Source organism: Leucopleurus acutus (assembly GCF_964270905.1).
Source record: "Leucopleurus acutus genome assembly, chromosome: X".
In the NCBI taxonomy this organism is placed as follows: Eukaryota; Metazoa; Chordata; class Mammalia; order Artiodactyla; family Delphinidae; genus Leucopleurus; species Leucopleurus acutus.
In genome coordinates, this window is record NC_139148.1 from 113253909 (window position 1) to 113268023 (window position 14115).

At 41.3% G+C, this 14115-nt stretch overlaps 1 pseudogene across 1 annotated transcript in view; it reads left to right on the top strand.

Annotated features, from left to right (window-relative positions):
- LOC309978053 overlaps window positions 1-14115 on the top strand; it is a 61183-nt pseudogene that overhangs the window by 41669 nt on the left and 5399 nt on the right. The window contains exon 2 of the transcript in view: window positions 10695-10857. The product of the transcript in view is annotated as an uncharacterized misc_RNA (transcript). The remainder of the gene's footprint in view (window positions 1-10694; window positions 10858-14115) is intronic.

Below are 14115 nucleotides of genomic sequence, written 5' to 3' on the forward strand. Positions count from 1 at the left end.
TTCCAGAGCCAGATCAGAATAACTTTTGGATCAGCCATTGCTTTGTTTTGCCTACCCTAGTACGTCCCTGCCTACATACAGAAATGAGAGTCCAGGAAGTAAAGGTAGAAATCTGTTTATCTTCCAGAAGCTTATACCACGAAAAGGACCAGATGACTACTGAAAAACTAAGACTAGAGGAATAAGAACTTTTAACAAGACTCAGATGTGCATACACTATCTAATCTAGGCAACTTCTATGGTACTGCTAAACTAACTTTCTCCAACTCCCTTCCTTCCTAAGGAGTTGGCCTGGCCTATTCAGTACTGGCTGAGTTGAATGGGTAAGGGTGTGGAATTAGGTTGTAAGGAAGTAGAGCTTCAATATATGTAGTATATATTTATATACTAAAAGCAACTGGGACAAGTTGGTGAGTCAAACCAATGTGCATAAGAAAAAGTGGAATTTCAGACACTTGAGAGAACACATATACTATAAAGAAAGGCAAGTCCATAGGGCTAGAGTCAGGGATTGATGTAAGGATCCCAAAGCAAAGCAGAGTGGGGCACAGGAACAGAGCCTAAAAAGTTAAGAAGATTGAAGTGAGTTGACTCAAAAGAACAGGTTAGTGTAGACCCCTGGTTTTCAAACTTTATGAATCACGTGGGGAATTTTGATGAAATGCAGATTCTGATTCAACAGGTCAGGGTTAGAATCTGAAATTCTGGAGTTCTAGCAAGCTCCCAGGTGATTCTAACACTGCTAGTGTATAGACCACACATTTGAGTATCAAGAGTGCAGATAATTCCATCTAGAAAACACTGATATGGTAATGTGGATATCAAGTAACACTTGAATGGGGATAGTGGAGAGAAAATTTACATGCATAACGTCACACAGAAATCGTTAAACATTTAGACATTTTGTTTTATAATTCTTATGTTTTCCTATAACACTGAGAATAAAGAAAAAGTTTTTCACAGAGAACACATTTCTGCCTTAGATATCATTCAGAACTCTATAGCTTACATGACAATGACTCAGTGATGCTTTTCTTAATCTTTAATGATGTTGTTTACAAAATGACATCTAAACTGAGACTTCCGCAGAGGATAATGAGACATTTGCTGCATAGACAGGGGTTTGTAAGCTATATTTTTGGCATTAGACTGGAAAGGACAGAGCAGTGGCCCAGGAACCTAACATCATAAATAAGAAATTCAACCACCCTGAAGCCAATGTTACTGCATTTGTATCATATGCAAAATTTAAGGCAAATCATATAAAGAACTTTATTCTCCTAAGCACTAAAGATAATTTCTTATAATAATAACTAGCATTTGCATAACATTTACACATTGTTTTCACATATATTATCATATTTCATACTCATAGCAAATCTGTGAGGTAGAGAAGGCAAAAATAGTAGGCTTTTATTCAGAATAGAAAAGAGAATCAGAGAAGTCAGATGACTCACTAAGGGCACAATTTACAGTCAGGTATCCTGACTAATAATCCAGTGTAGTTTCTATTGTACATTTAACAGTGCGTCTTAAAGTAAATTGTTGAAGGTGAACTCCTGATCGTCACTCATTTTGGTGGCACGTTCAAGCTTTCTCATCAAATAGGTGAAGAAATTAATGTGTCATAGAGTGAAATGCTAAACCAAGAAGCATGGGGTCTGTATTAGGAGTATATTACTTGTTTCACTCCACCTACCAGGGTCATCAAGTGTAGAAATGTTGACTTTCCTGTCAATTTCTGTGTCATTCCCAGTCTTTGAAACACTTCTTTCCACATAGCGAGTTTTCCTTTGCCCTCCTGCCTACATACAAAGTCCCACTCCAATTTCAAGCTTGAACTTAGGCAAGGGTTATGCAGGAAACTCTAAATACTTTTGTGATTCAATATCAGGACATACAGCTTCTATTCCATACCTGACCCAGAGCACCAGTTGACCTCCATTACCTTTTTTCCAATTAAATCTTTGGGTCATGGTCAAATGCCTAGCACTCTCGGTCCTCTAGGACTCATGAGTAGTCTTACTCTTGCAAGTAGTGTTCCCTCCATCCTTCCAGAAACTAGAATCCTACCTGACCTGGAGTACAACTTTATGATATCAAAATTCCTGAGTGATGATTACATGCATAGTCTACTGAATACAGTACCCAGTACCCATACACAATGAATTTCTGATCACCAGGTCCCATATACATGTCTGGATAAGATTTCATTACCACTAAATCCCTGATTCTGACTGCTGATCTGTATCCTCTACTGTTTGTTTTGGCCATGCTTGCCTAAATCATATCTTATATACAAGGTCTTATCTCATACCACTACCCTGATTTGAGGCACAGTATTTATGTGCAGTTGTTGTATTGGGAGTACAATTCCAGAGAATAAGAATGAGGGACATGGATAATGAATCAAAGAAACAGGGAAAGCCAATTCAAGGATGTGTTACTGAGCTGACCTCAGCTAAGTGAGACTTTGCTTAATCTCATTGGATTTTTCAAGAAGTTGTATAAACTCAATCCTATTCATGGGTGAAAACAAGATGGATGAATTTAGCCACCATCTCCTATCTCCCAATGGATAAAAGGTTCATTCATCAGTCATTCATGCTTTCAGATTGTAGATATATAGGCATCAGTGACGGTCTTATAGTAGTGTTCACTGGTAAATCCCAGCCCAGGAGTTGAGAGGTGTACAAAGAGGGTATGAGGTATTGTCAGGTTGCACCTGCATGAAGTATGTTGGAATCCACACAGCTGATTGTCATAATGACAGGTAAAATAATATACAGGTGAAGCCAAGATGTACAAGAGAGATGCTAATATATCCCAACACCTGAGGATGTTCTTGTCTCCCTGTGCCAGATCCACCCAAATGCCTGAGTAGTATTCAAATTCTTGTCCTTTTGTTGATACATCTAGTATCCTTAATTAGCCCATGTCTAGCCATATCAAATTTCTATGTTTGGTTACAAATAACAATAGGCAAAACCAAAAGGGAAGAACATTTCACCAGGGGGAAAACAGTATGAAAAAAATCAGCTGGAAACGTAAACTCAGTACCCGCTTAGTGAGATAGACCAAGTTTTTGGATGGATTCTACTTTATAAAGGAGGTACCTGAGAGCCAAAAGCAAACGGCCCATTTCACAAGCCTGAATGACTTCAAGGATGTAGTGGAAAAGTGTTTGTCAAAGACCAGTATATAAAATGGTGCTGGTAGTGGTAAAATTTTTACCAGTCTATGTTGAAATGAAAAGAAATGAAAGCAAAGTAATGAGCTGTTCATAACTAGATTCATTTCAAAGAGTGTTCTAAGCCAGTTTACTGAAGCACTGCTCATAATAGCAAAAGGTTAAAAATAATCAAGTGTCCATTAATAAATGGCTATTAAGCAAATTTGGTAAACCTATACAACGGACTACTATGCAGACATGAAAAGAATTAGGAATCTCTTTATGTATTGACATGGAATGCTTTTAAATATATCATTTTTAAGGCTTCCCTGGTGGCGCAGTGGTTGAGAGTCCACCTGCCGACTCAGGGGACACGGGTTCGTGCCCCGGTCCAGGAGGGTTCCGCATGCCAAGGAGCGGCTGGGCCCGTGAGCCGTGCCCGCTGGGCCTGCGCGTCCGGAGCCTGTGCTCCGCGGCGGGAGGGGCCACAGCAGTGAGGGGCCCACGTACCACACACACACACAAAAAGATATCCTTTTTAGTTGAAAAATGTATGTATAGAATGGTGTACACACACAGGTATATGCTTGTTTATACATAGAACATCTCTGGAAGGATGTCCAAGGGGCAGATAACAATGGCTGCCTCCAGAGAGGGAAAGTGGGTGATGAAGGGACAGGGGTAAGTGGGAGCCTTTTTATTATCTATTCTTCTGTACATTTTGAATTTTCAACAAGGACTGTTCTTTGCTTTGAATTTATCTCCTATTTTTTACCTGTCTTTTAAATGAAATAACATGGTCTACAAATTGTGGCTAGTTAGTTGCTTTGTTTTTAATATATCTTTACTTGGGAAATAAAAAGTTGGCAACATTATGGCAAACTCACTCAAAAAATTATGCACTAATATGTGAAATCCAAAATTTGGGGAAGCATTTTTCTAAGGTCCTTCTTGGAGACCCAACAACCAGTCTATCTTTTTGCTATTCCCCTCTTACTTTGTGTGTCAGTTCTGGACCTATGTCTCTGCCTTGAACCTCTGCTTAGCAGCCTATTCCTTCTAAGACTGAGATCTTGCTGTGCTTTTGTCAATGTCCTTCAACATCACCATCACCCATGGATTAGCATCCTATACCTGAAATGGAATATTGTGACTGGGATCCTTCTACCTACTGATGGACCCCCCTGATGTACACACTTGATTGGTTTGCTTTCCAAACATTACTTGTTCCTGCATTTTCTTTACTCTTCTCTAAGTACCTGTGAGGTTATACCTGGTAACTCATGTTGGATCTCTCTGATGTCAAGTGTTTGCCTGGGCTACCCCTCAAAATATTATGTTCCACTTGTTAGACTGGAAGTCTTCCCATGGATCTTCTAGGTGGTACTTTCTTTTAGGTCTTCTTTATACCAAATGGGTCCAAATTGAGATTATGTCCTATGGCAGGGATTGCTAGTTATCTACCCCATTATCCATTCTCCCAATCTTCTTTGGTAATAGATCACCGAATTTTATTTAGGTAGCAACATATTTAGCTAAAAAACAAACAAACAAACAAAAAACTACAACTCCCAACTTCCCCTGAATCTAGGTGACAAAATTATTATCAATGAAATATAAGTAAAAATGTTGTGGTATATTTTTAGAAAGCCCTAAAAAGGAGAAAATGAGTCCTCCTTATTTTCCTCTTCCTCTATCCTGATGTTTAGAATGTAAATGTGATATCCAGAGTTCTACCAAGCTTCTTGCTCTATGAGAATGAGGGAAGAATGTTTAGCTGGAAGGAATGCAAGTCCATAAATATTGTAGAACTACCAGAGCTTTTCTGGACTTCTCATCTTCAGTTATCTATTATGTGAGGTACCAAAAAATCATCCATCTTTTTTAACCACTATATATTAAGTTTTCTGTCTCTTGAAGCTGAAACTGATTCTGACTGATACATGGTCCCTTCCAGTTTGTCATGTCCATTTGAAAATAACTAAGCCTTACCCCACAATGTTTCAATACTCAACATGCCTAACTAATTATACCTCTCCATATATGTATGGTACATGGATATTTACAACATTTCAATCCTAACTGTACTGTTCATTCCTTTACTGCCTACATACCAATTTCTTATTATTCATTGTATACTTGGAGATTATTGCTTTATATTGATTTCATTCTCTACCCCAAACCATAAAGGGAGAGGATATACCATGGCATGGGTGAAACATGACTTCTACTAGACAACTAGAGCAGAAGATATTAATAAGAGCAAGTTCATGAACACTGTCACAAATCATTATCTAGAGTAATAACTGCCAAAGCTCTATCTATAGCTCAGACATCTCTTCTGAGCTCCAGTTACATGTGTTCTCGAAAAATGGACATGTATCTACCTCAAAGCTCCACAGACAACCCAAATGGAACCATTCCAAATCAGAAAGCTTCATATTTCCCCTAAAATCTCCCCTTCCTCTTGTTTTCTGGATGTCATTTAATGGTGCCACCATCCATCTGAGAGACATCCTATAATCTTCCTCCTCCCTCACTACACAATCCAATCATCTTTGAAGCTTTGCCTATTCTACTTCTGTGATAAATCTCAAGTTCATCCCTAGTCTTTCATCCACTGTCTCTCTCTTAATTCCAGCACTCATCATTTCTTGCTTTGACTATTGCAATGACTTCAGACATGGTCTCCTCAACAATCCACTGCAACTAGGCTCCACACTATAGTGTCACCCATCTTTCCAAGACATGTCAGAGTATGTCACTCTCTTGTTTAAAAATCCTCAATGATATTTAGTCACATGGAGGCAAAAAGCTAGATTCATCAGTGTGACATTTAAGACTTTGAGATCTGGACCCAGCTCACATGGGTGTCCTGACTTGCTAATCCAACCACACAAACTGATTACCATTCCCATAAACACTTTATTGTTTTACAGTTCTGTGCATAGGATTGATGTGGTCTCTGTAAAATGTTTGTATACTGAACTAGTAAGCTATCCAACCCTGAAAGCCCAACAAAACTGTATCCTTTAATATGAGCCTTCTTCATTTAACTTTTATCTCTCGGCCTGGAAAGTGAATCCCTTCTTTATCAGTGCCCCCACACACAAATCTATATTTGCCTATTTTGTACATGTCTTATACTTTGTACATGACTACAATGTAGCACTCTTTCCATGTGGTTGCAGGTCTTAGAAAGCAAGAGACAATGACATCCATATGAGCCAGCACCAGGACATATCCTTTGCTGTATGAACTTCTCCAGAGGCTCACATGAATGTGGGGCTTCCAGAGATCCACAGAACAGCTTGCAACAATAAGAAGTCTACCTCTACGCTTGTATCCTTCTCACTCTACTAATTCAAGGGACTCTCTCTTATTCAGAAGCATCAACAGCCCATTTACCTCCTCCTCAGGCCTTGCATCACCCAAGCTTTTGTTGGGTGGGACTGAGGCCCTTCTTCCAGGTGTCCCTCAGTGGCAACTTGGCCTCCTAAGAGATGAGATGAGTCTGACCAGCCAGGATTGCAATATAGCTGACCCTTCCCAACCACTAAGGACACTCTGTTCACAGCTTCTTGGCCTGAAAAGTCTCAAGTGGCTGGAACCTACTCATTGTCACTAAATTCAAGCTTTCAGAAGAAATATTGGCTGCAACTTTGTGTCTTCATCTTTTTTTTTTCTTTTTAGAAATATAACATCTCTGTCTAATAGCACTCTTTCATCCCTAAGCCTAGAGTCAAGTGGAACAAACGCAGAGAAGGTGTCCTATTTTCTGCGCAGTTAAGAAATGGAGAATTCAATATGTGTTTACAATGATAGCAACATTAAAATAGCTCATGCTACATTGCCAAGTGAAGGATAACAGACATAAACACTGTCTTTTAAAAGATTATTTTAGAAGCAAAAGTATGAATCGAATCATTTACTGAAGTACTGTTTGAACAGATGGTGTGATTAACAGCTAACATGTAAGCCATCTTGGGAGCTTATGGAAAAGTAAACAAATGGAGCTAAAAAGAAATCACTTCATCGCCCAAAAGCGTCTTTCATTCATTTTACTGGGAAAATTGGAAAGTCTGTGTTTTGAAGGCTGTGTTTCCTTGGGGGGCGTAGGAGTGAGCAGGGAGGGTCTCTTTAGAGCAAGACCACATCCATGCCAGGTTCAGTTCTGAATTTGCTTCCTGAGGGATGAGATGGGTCAGAGCAGTCAAACCCCCAGCAAAGCTGACCCTTGGAACCACTAAGGACACTCTTCACCTTTGCTTGTCTTGGAAGACCTCGTGTGCAAGGGGTGAAGAGAAGGGAGTTAAGAGCTGAGAACCAATTACGTAAGAGGCACTCTGCCAGGACCATCACATGCACTCTTTCCTCTAAGGCCAGCTCACAATGGCCCTAGGAGTCACATGTTATAAGGCCAATTTCCCAATCGGGAAATTGACGTTGGAAAAGGGGGAAACCATCTCCTAAGACCACGTAGCTACTTCCTTTGTGGAGCTGCCATTGAAACTGTTGAGTTTCAGAGCTCTTAGTAGAGGCAGCTGATTACAGAGAGAAGAGCACTGACCAGGACATCTGGAGATACAGGTATGAAAGTCTCCTCTGCTAGCTAGTGCCTTAGGGGCAGACTCTATTCCTTTCTGGGCTGCAATTTCTCCATCTTTAAAATGTGGGCTGGGAATTCCCTGGTGGTTCAGTGGTTAACAATCCACCTGCTGATGCAGGGGACGCAGGTTCAATCCCTGGTCCTGGAAGATCCCACATGCTGCGGAGCAGCTAAGCCCGTGCACCACAACAACTGAGCCTGCACTCTAGAGCCCACGAGCCACAACTACTGGCCCCGTGTACCACAACTACTGAAGCCTGTGCGCCTAGAGCGCGTGCTCCACAACAAGAGAAGCCACCGCAATGGGAAGCCCGTGCACCACAACAAACAGTAACCCCTGCTCCCCGCAGCTAGAGAAAGCCTATGCGCAGCAACGAAGACCCAACACAACCAAAAACACTTTTTTAAATAATAAAATAAAATGTGGGCACTGTATCAGATGGGCTCCAAAGTCCTCATTTGGGTACGAAAATCATATCAGAATATCACACCGGCTTCCCCAGCCCCATTCCTGACCTTCATCAACTGACATGAGGAAGAAACCTTGCACATTGGTACAGCTCTAGCCTTTGTGCCACCGCCCACTTAGACAAATCTCCAGGTATTGGCCGACCCTTGACAGAGCCCTTTCCCTACTGCCTTCACCACAGAACATTCCATTAGTGACGGCCCACCACAGGTTGCCCAAGTGTTCTTTCATTTATCTAATATCTGTGGGTGTGTAGTAACATTCCACACCCTGTGCTACATATGGTGGAAAGGAAACAACGGTGGGCAGGAAGGACACAGTGTCTCTCCTCCCAAAATTAGACCCAGAGTTGGAGACACACGAGTGAACAGATAATAAAAATATACAGGCGTAAGTGTGAACATAAGAAAAGGAACCAGATTTCTTCCTGAGGAGTCAAGGTATGCTGCCCCAAGGTAGTGATGTTGGCACCAAATTAATACGTGTTTTATCATCCATCCAGATATTTAGAATCATCCAGGTGACTACCACAGATTTGCTGGCCTTTCATCCTGGCATTTGGTACCACTTAGACCCACCTGTTGGATTCCCAGGCCATTTAGAACCAAAAGTTGCCAAGAAGGCAATGAAATCTTTTGTGTTTCCAAAGATAGAGAATTAATTAAGGAGGAAAGCAACTTTAGCGTTAATAATCTAGAAATAAGCTCTTTCTCTTGGGCCTGTTCTTGTAAATACTCCTGAACTCTTTCATGTGAACAGCCTTCTAATTGCATCTCTGGGACCTAATCCTGGAGGGTTTGAACTGATTTCCCTTTGCAACTTTAAAACCTTTGATACTGTGTCCCCTGGCAGGTGCGATTCCACTCCTTCCCTGGCCGTTTTAATAAATGGACTTTGGAGAGTTCCTCTCCCCATTTACTAAAGGTGCTGCTGCCTTTGAGTTACATTTGGAATTCACTTCAGGTCTCTACGAAATGGAAAGGAAAAACCTACTGCTACTGCATGTTCTGTGTTCATACATGACACTGCTCAGCCCAAGGATTCTTTCCTCGTGTGGAATGATCCACTGGGACACTGCTCCAGGTCAACAGAAGAAAGAAATTCCTATAACACCTCAAATGCCTCTCTGCAAGGATACCTACCACTTTGCCCCTCACCTTATAGTTACTTGTGTCCAAGGGTCACCCCTCCCCTGCGCAAGTCAGCTGTGAGTCCCTGCAGGCAACAACAATGTTTTGGGTTTCCTGGGGTGCTATGTGCCAAGGGCCAATACCTTGCATGAGGAGGTGCTCATCCAATATTTGGCCAACATCCAAATTTCCAATGTTGCTTTATTGGTCTCTAGATACTGGTTTTTTATCCATGTCTGCAAAACCTAGTATAATTTTTTTACATCTTTATTGGAGTATTATTTCTTTACAATGGCCTGCCATAATTCATTCTCAAAGTCAGCCATCTTCATTCTTTTCCATATGGCATCAATATTGCTTCATTTTTTTACAAGGTGCTATAAGTTATACTCTAAACTCCTTAATTCAGAGGAGTTTTCTGTTTTTTAAAAAACATTATATCTATTCATCTCCAGTAATTTTCATAAAATCTGACTTCTGGGCTTAGGGACCATATGCTTCTCCTGGCGGAGAAAGGAATGGTATAATTTGTTCTTTAATTTACCACACTGGACCGTTCTTTAGGGTACAATCCAATCAAGGGCCAACAAGGGTAAATAAAGGATTGTAATAATTCTTTCTAAGTTTATAAAGAATTTATTTTTACAATTCTTACATTTATTTTCTATGAAAAACTTTATATTGACTTCTTTATTGGTTAAAAAATCAAATGTTATTTACCATGATTTTTGATGGTCTATTTTACATGGACCATAAGAAACCAAACATACCTGAAATCAAAGAGCAAGAAGAGTCCTCAACAATTGTCTACTGCCATGGGAAAATGCTTGAGTAGGAAACAGGTCCCAGCATTTTCTACAGTTTGACATAATGACTGTGAAAATAGGCATAGGAGTAGGGAAAGAGCCCAAATGTTGTTAATGACCATGACTGAACAGTACAATTCTCTGTGGTTTTAGTTCAATTACCTACAGTCTTCTGTGGCTTTCATGTTTTCTCTTTTGATTGGGAAAAAAATGTTGATTAAAAAGAGTGATTGTCCAGTGAGAGTCACTTGCTTTACACAGGAGAAATGAAAGTCCCGGGTGTTCCGGCACAACCAGGACAAGAAATCTGGCCACAGGACATCTAGAGTAAGTTGTTCCTTGACTTGAGATTTGGCAGACATAGAATTCCATTTTTCAATTACTCTAAAATTTCAGTGAAATAAGAATTCTATGCATTTGAAAACCTGGCACTCATTCTAGAGTCAAGTAGGAAACGTGGTTTCACATAAGCAATGGATATGCTTACTAGACTTCCACTCTCTTTTAGATGGAACAGTCATTTGGACTCGTCGTCTTACAGGGACCCCCTTGCCCTGCTCTAGCTTCTCTTCTCAGTCATTTGCTCTACCCAACTGCCCGTTGCCAACAGTGGCTTCAGTCATCCAAGGATGCTCATAACCTCTGGTGCAAAAGGAGATTAGACTGTTTTGGTAAAGGGCTGCCAATGCTCTGGATATGAATTAGTTTCAGTGAAAGGAATCTGAACTTTTACATGAGGGGTGCTAATTCCTGCTAATTGCTATCACCTCATAATTAGATTGGCAGACATTTCACTCCAGGGACAGGGGATATGAAAACTGGTAGGTTTAAAAGCAGCCTTCTCAGAGGATTCTGAGACTGGGGACTGTGAGATCAACAGCATGTTTCCAGGCCTTAGTTCTATGAGGGATTCAGAGGGCACAGACGACCACAAATTAGTGCTGTTAGCCACAGGACACAAGACCTGCAGATGCCTGAGGGACTACTATTTGCAGTGACCTGTAGGGCACAGGTAATCTCCAATTAGTATAATGCAAAAAGCAAATGCAAGGTAGCAGCTAGGCTATTGGATAGGATTTCAAGAATAATCACCATCCCTTCTAGACCAGCAGTTGGCAAAACTGCAGCATGAGAGCCCAAACCGGCCCACTGCCTGTTTTTGTAGGTAAAGTTTTATTACAGTACAACCATGCCCATTCTTTTTCATAATCCCTGTAGCTACTTTTGTGCTACAATGGTAGAGGTGAGCAGTTGCAACAGAGACCTATGGCCTCCAAAATCTAAAATATTCCTGATGACAGAAAAACTTAGCCAACCCCTGTTCTAGATCATAAAAGAAAAAAGTTGGAAGAAATAATCCTGAAAGGAAGCCAAGATAAAAGGGAGTTAAAGAAATCCCAACCTACAGTGTTGAAGCTTAGTAATAAAAGAGATTAACATAGAGAAGGAAGGTCAGGGGAAAACTGTATATTCCTGGACTGTGTATGAGGATATTTCTATAAGGGTGATTCTGGATCATCTAAGCTGATGTTGGCAAACTACACCCTGCCAGTCAAACCTGGCTCACCATGTGTTTTTGTAATTGAAGTTTCATTGGAACACAATCACACCCAGTCATTTATATATTTTCTATGACTGTAGCATCATTACAAAAAAAGAATTCAGTAACTGTCTAAGACATTTAACTCTTCATTTATACTCAAGCCCCCTCCTCTTCTGATCTTTCCCAAATTGTAAGACCTCTGAATCAGCTTTAAGGGCTCTTTTTCTCCATGCTAGATTTGCCTACTGTTCTCCAGCTGTTCCAGCCTCATTTCCAATCTTATCATCCATTATTCCCAGTAATCTGCAAGGACAAATAAAAGGGGCTTTATCTTCAGGCAATATTTTGGCTTCATGATTACATGCCATATCCCAAATCATGAGTAACAGAGTATACCTGAAGTTTTAAAATTTAGTATCTGCTTAAACAAAATTTTCCTAACGTATTGATTAATGAATTAATGCTATGTTGGAAGGTCTCCAGTGACACGCCCAGGGCCATGTTTTGTCCAACATTTTAATCAAATGATCTCGATAAAAACCCAGAAGACACATTTGTCAAATTTTTGATGACACAAAGAAAGTAAGAAGTGCTTAGGTAAAGTTTCAGATACCAGAATTAGCATTCAAAAGGAAGGGAATTCTGAGCTAAACTGAACAAGAATGAGCATTGCTTAGCAAATGGTAAAGTTGAGCCTTGAGGTTGAAAGAAAATCAGCTTTACAGTTACAGGAAGTGGACTAACTGGTTTGAGAGTAGTTTGTGTGGAAAAATCAGGGCTAGTGGACTTACTTCCTTGCTAAGCATAATACTAAAAATAGCTGGCTATCCTAGGATGACTTATTAGAAGAATGCTGCCACAATCTGTAGTTTCTCCATAATGGACATTGGTCATCCCATGTTTTCAGAAGCCGTGTCTGGTTCAAAGGGCCACTCTTCAAGAGTACACGGGGGAAAAAATCAAGTATATTCTCAGGAGTAGTACTGGGTTTGTGATTGAGAGGTCTTAGAACTAACTATATCATCTAAGTTGAGATGGAAGGACTACAGAATGCTTAACTTGGAAAAAAATACTCCGTGAGGTTAGTGTCATTAGTGAGTTTCTACGGTAATACTAAGTCCCACACAGGGTTTGAAGGGTTTCCTAGGACGTGAGACTTTCAAGTGGTAAAACCAAGAAAGTTTGGGACAAGCCAGGATGATTGGTTACCCTACACTATGCTTCAGCCACACTTATCTATCTATCCAGCAAACAGTTAAACCTGTTCTTGCCCTAGTCTTAGCACTTGCTGTTCCCTCTCCCTGGAACTCTCTTCACCTAAATTTTCACATAGTTCCTTTGTGTCCTTTCGTTTATTTTATTTTTGCTGTGCTGGGTCTTCGTTTCTGTGCGAGGGCTTTCTCTAGTTGCGGCGAGCGGGGGCCACTCCTCATCGCGGTGCGCGGGCCTCTCACTGTTGTGGCCTCTCCCGTTGCGGAGCACAGGCTCCGGACGCGCAGGCTCAGCGGCCATGGCTCACGGGCCCAGCCGCTCCGCGGCACGTGGGATCTTCCCGGACCCGGGCACGAACCCGTGTCCCCTGCATCGGCAGGCGGACTCTCAACCACTGCGCCACCAGATAAGCCCCCTGGCAGGAGTTCTTTAGACCCAACCAAGTTGTCAGTTACTTGCCGTGCAGTCTTAATTTGGATGTTCGGTGGTCGTCTGGGTGGATGTTTTCAAGCCCAAAGAGATAGAGCAATAGGAGAATGAGAAAGACTGAGGGGGAAAAGCCTTGGCCTCAGTGCGCTTCTTCACGGCCAGAGAACCGGTCTCTGCCAGATCCTGCAGGCGACATCAGCTGCCACTTAACGGGCTACTTGAATCTCCATGGCTCAGGGTAAGTCCCAGCCACCCTTCAGAGGGGAGCCATAGCCCAGTAGGCGGATCGAGATTATGGCCTTTGAGGCCCCGCATTGGGTGCCAGGAAAGATGTTGCAGGAAAGAGAGTGGGGTGCGAGAGGATGGTCACATCCTAAGTCATGTCTGAGTCCCTGGGATGGCCGCCAAGTGTGGGTTCTTGGCTTTGTGCAGGCAAGAATTCAAGAGCAAGACACAGTAAAGTGAAAGAAGGTTTATTCACGGAGATACACGCTCCATAGACAGAGTGTGGGCCATCTTGGAAGGCAAGAGCCTTTGTGTCCTTTTGATCTCAACTCAAACATTACCTTCCTTGAAAGCTAACATTTATTGTATAATAACAATCTTGTTCCAGCACTCTCTTTCATATCACTCTGTTTCTTTCATAACAGTTATTACTATATCAATTGCTTTATTTGCTACTTCTTGTTCTCACTATCATCCCAATAGAGTATAAGTCAAATAAGAAGGTAAGCCTTGTCTCTTT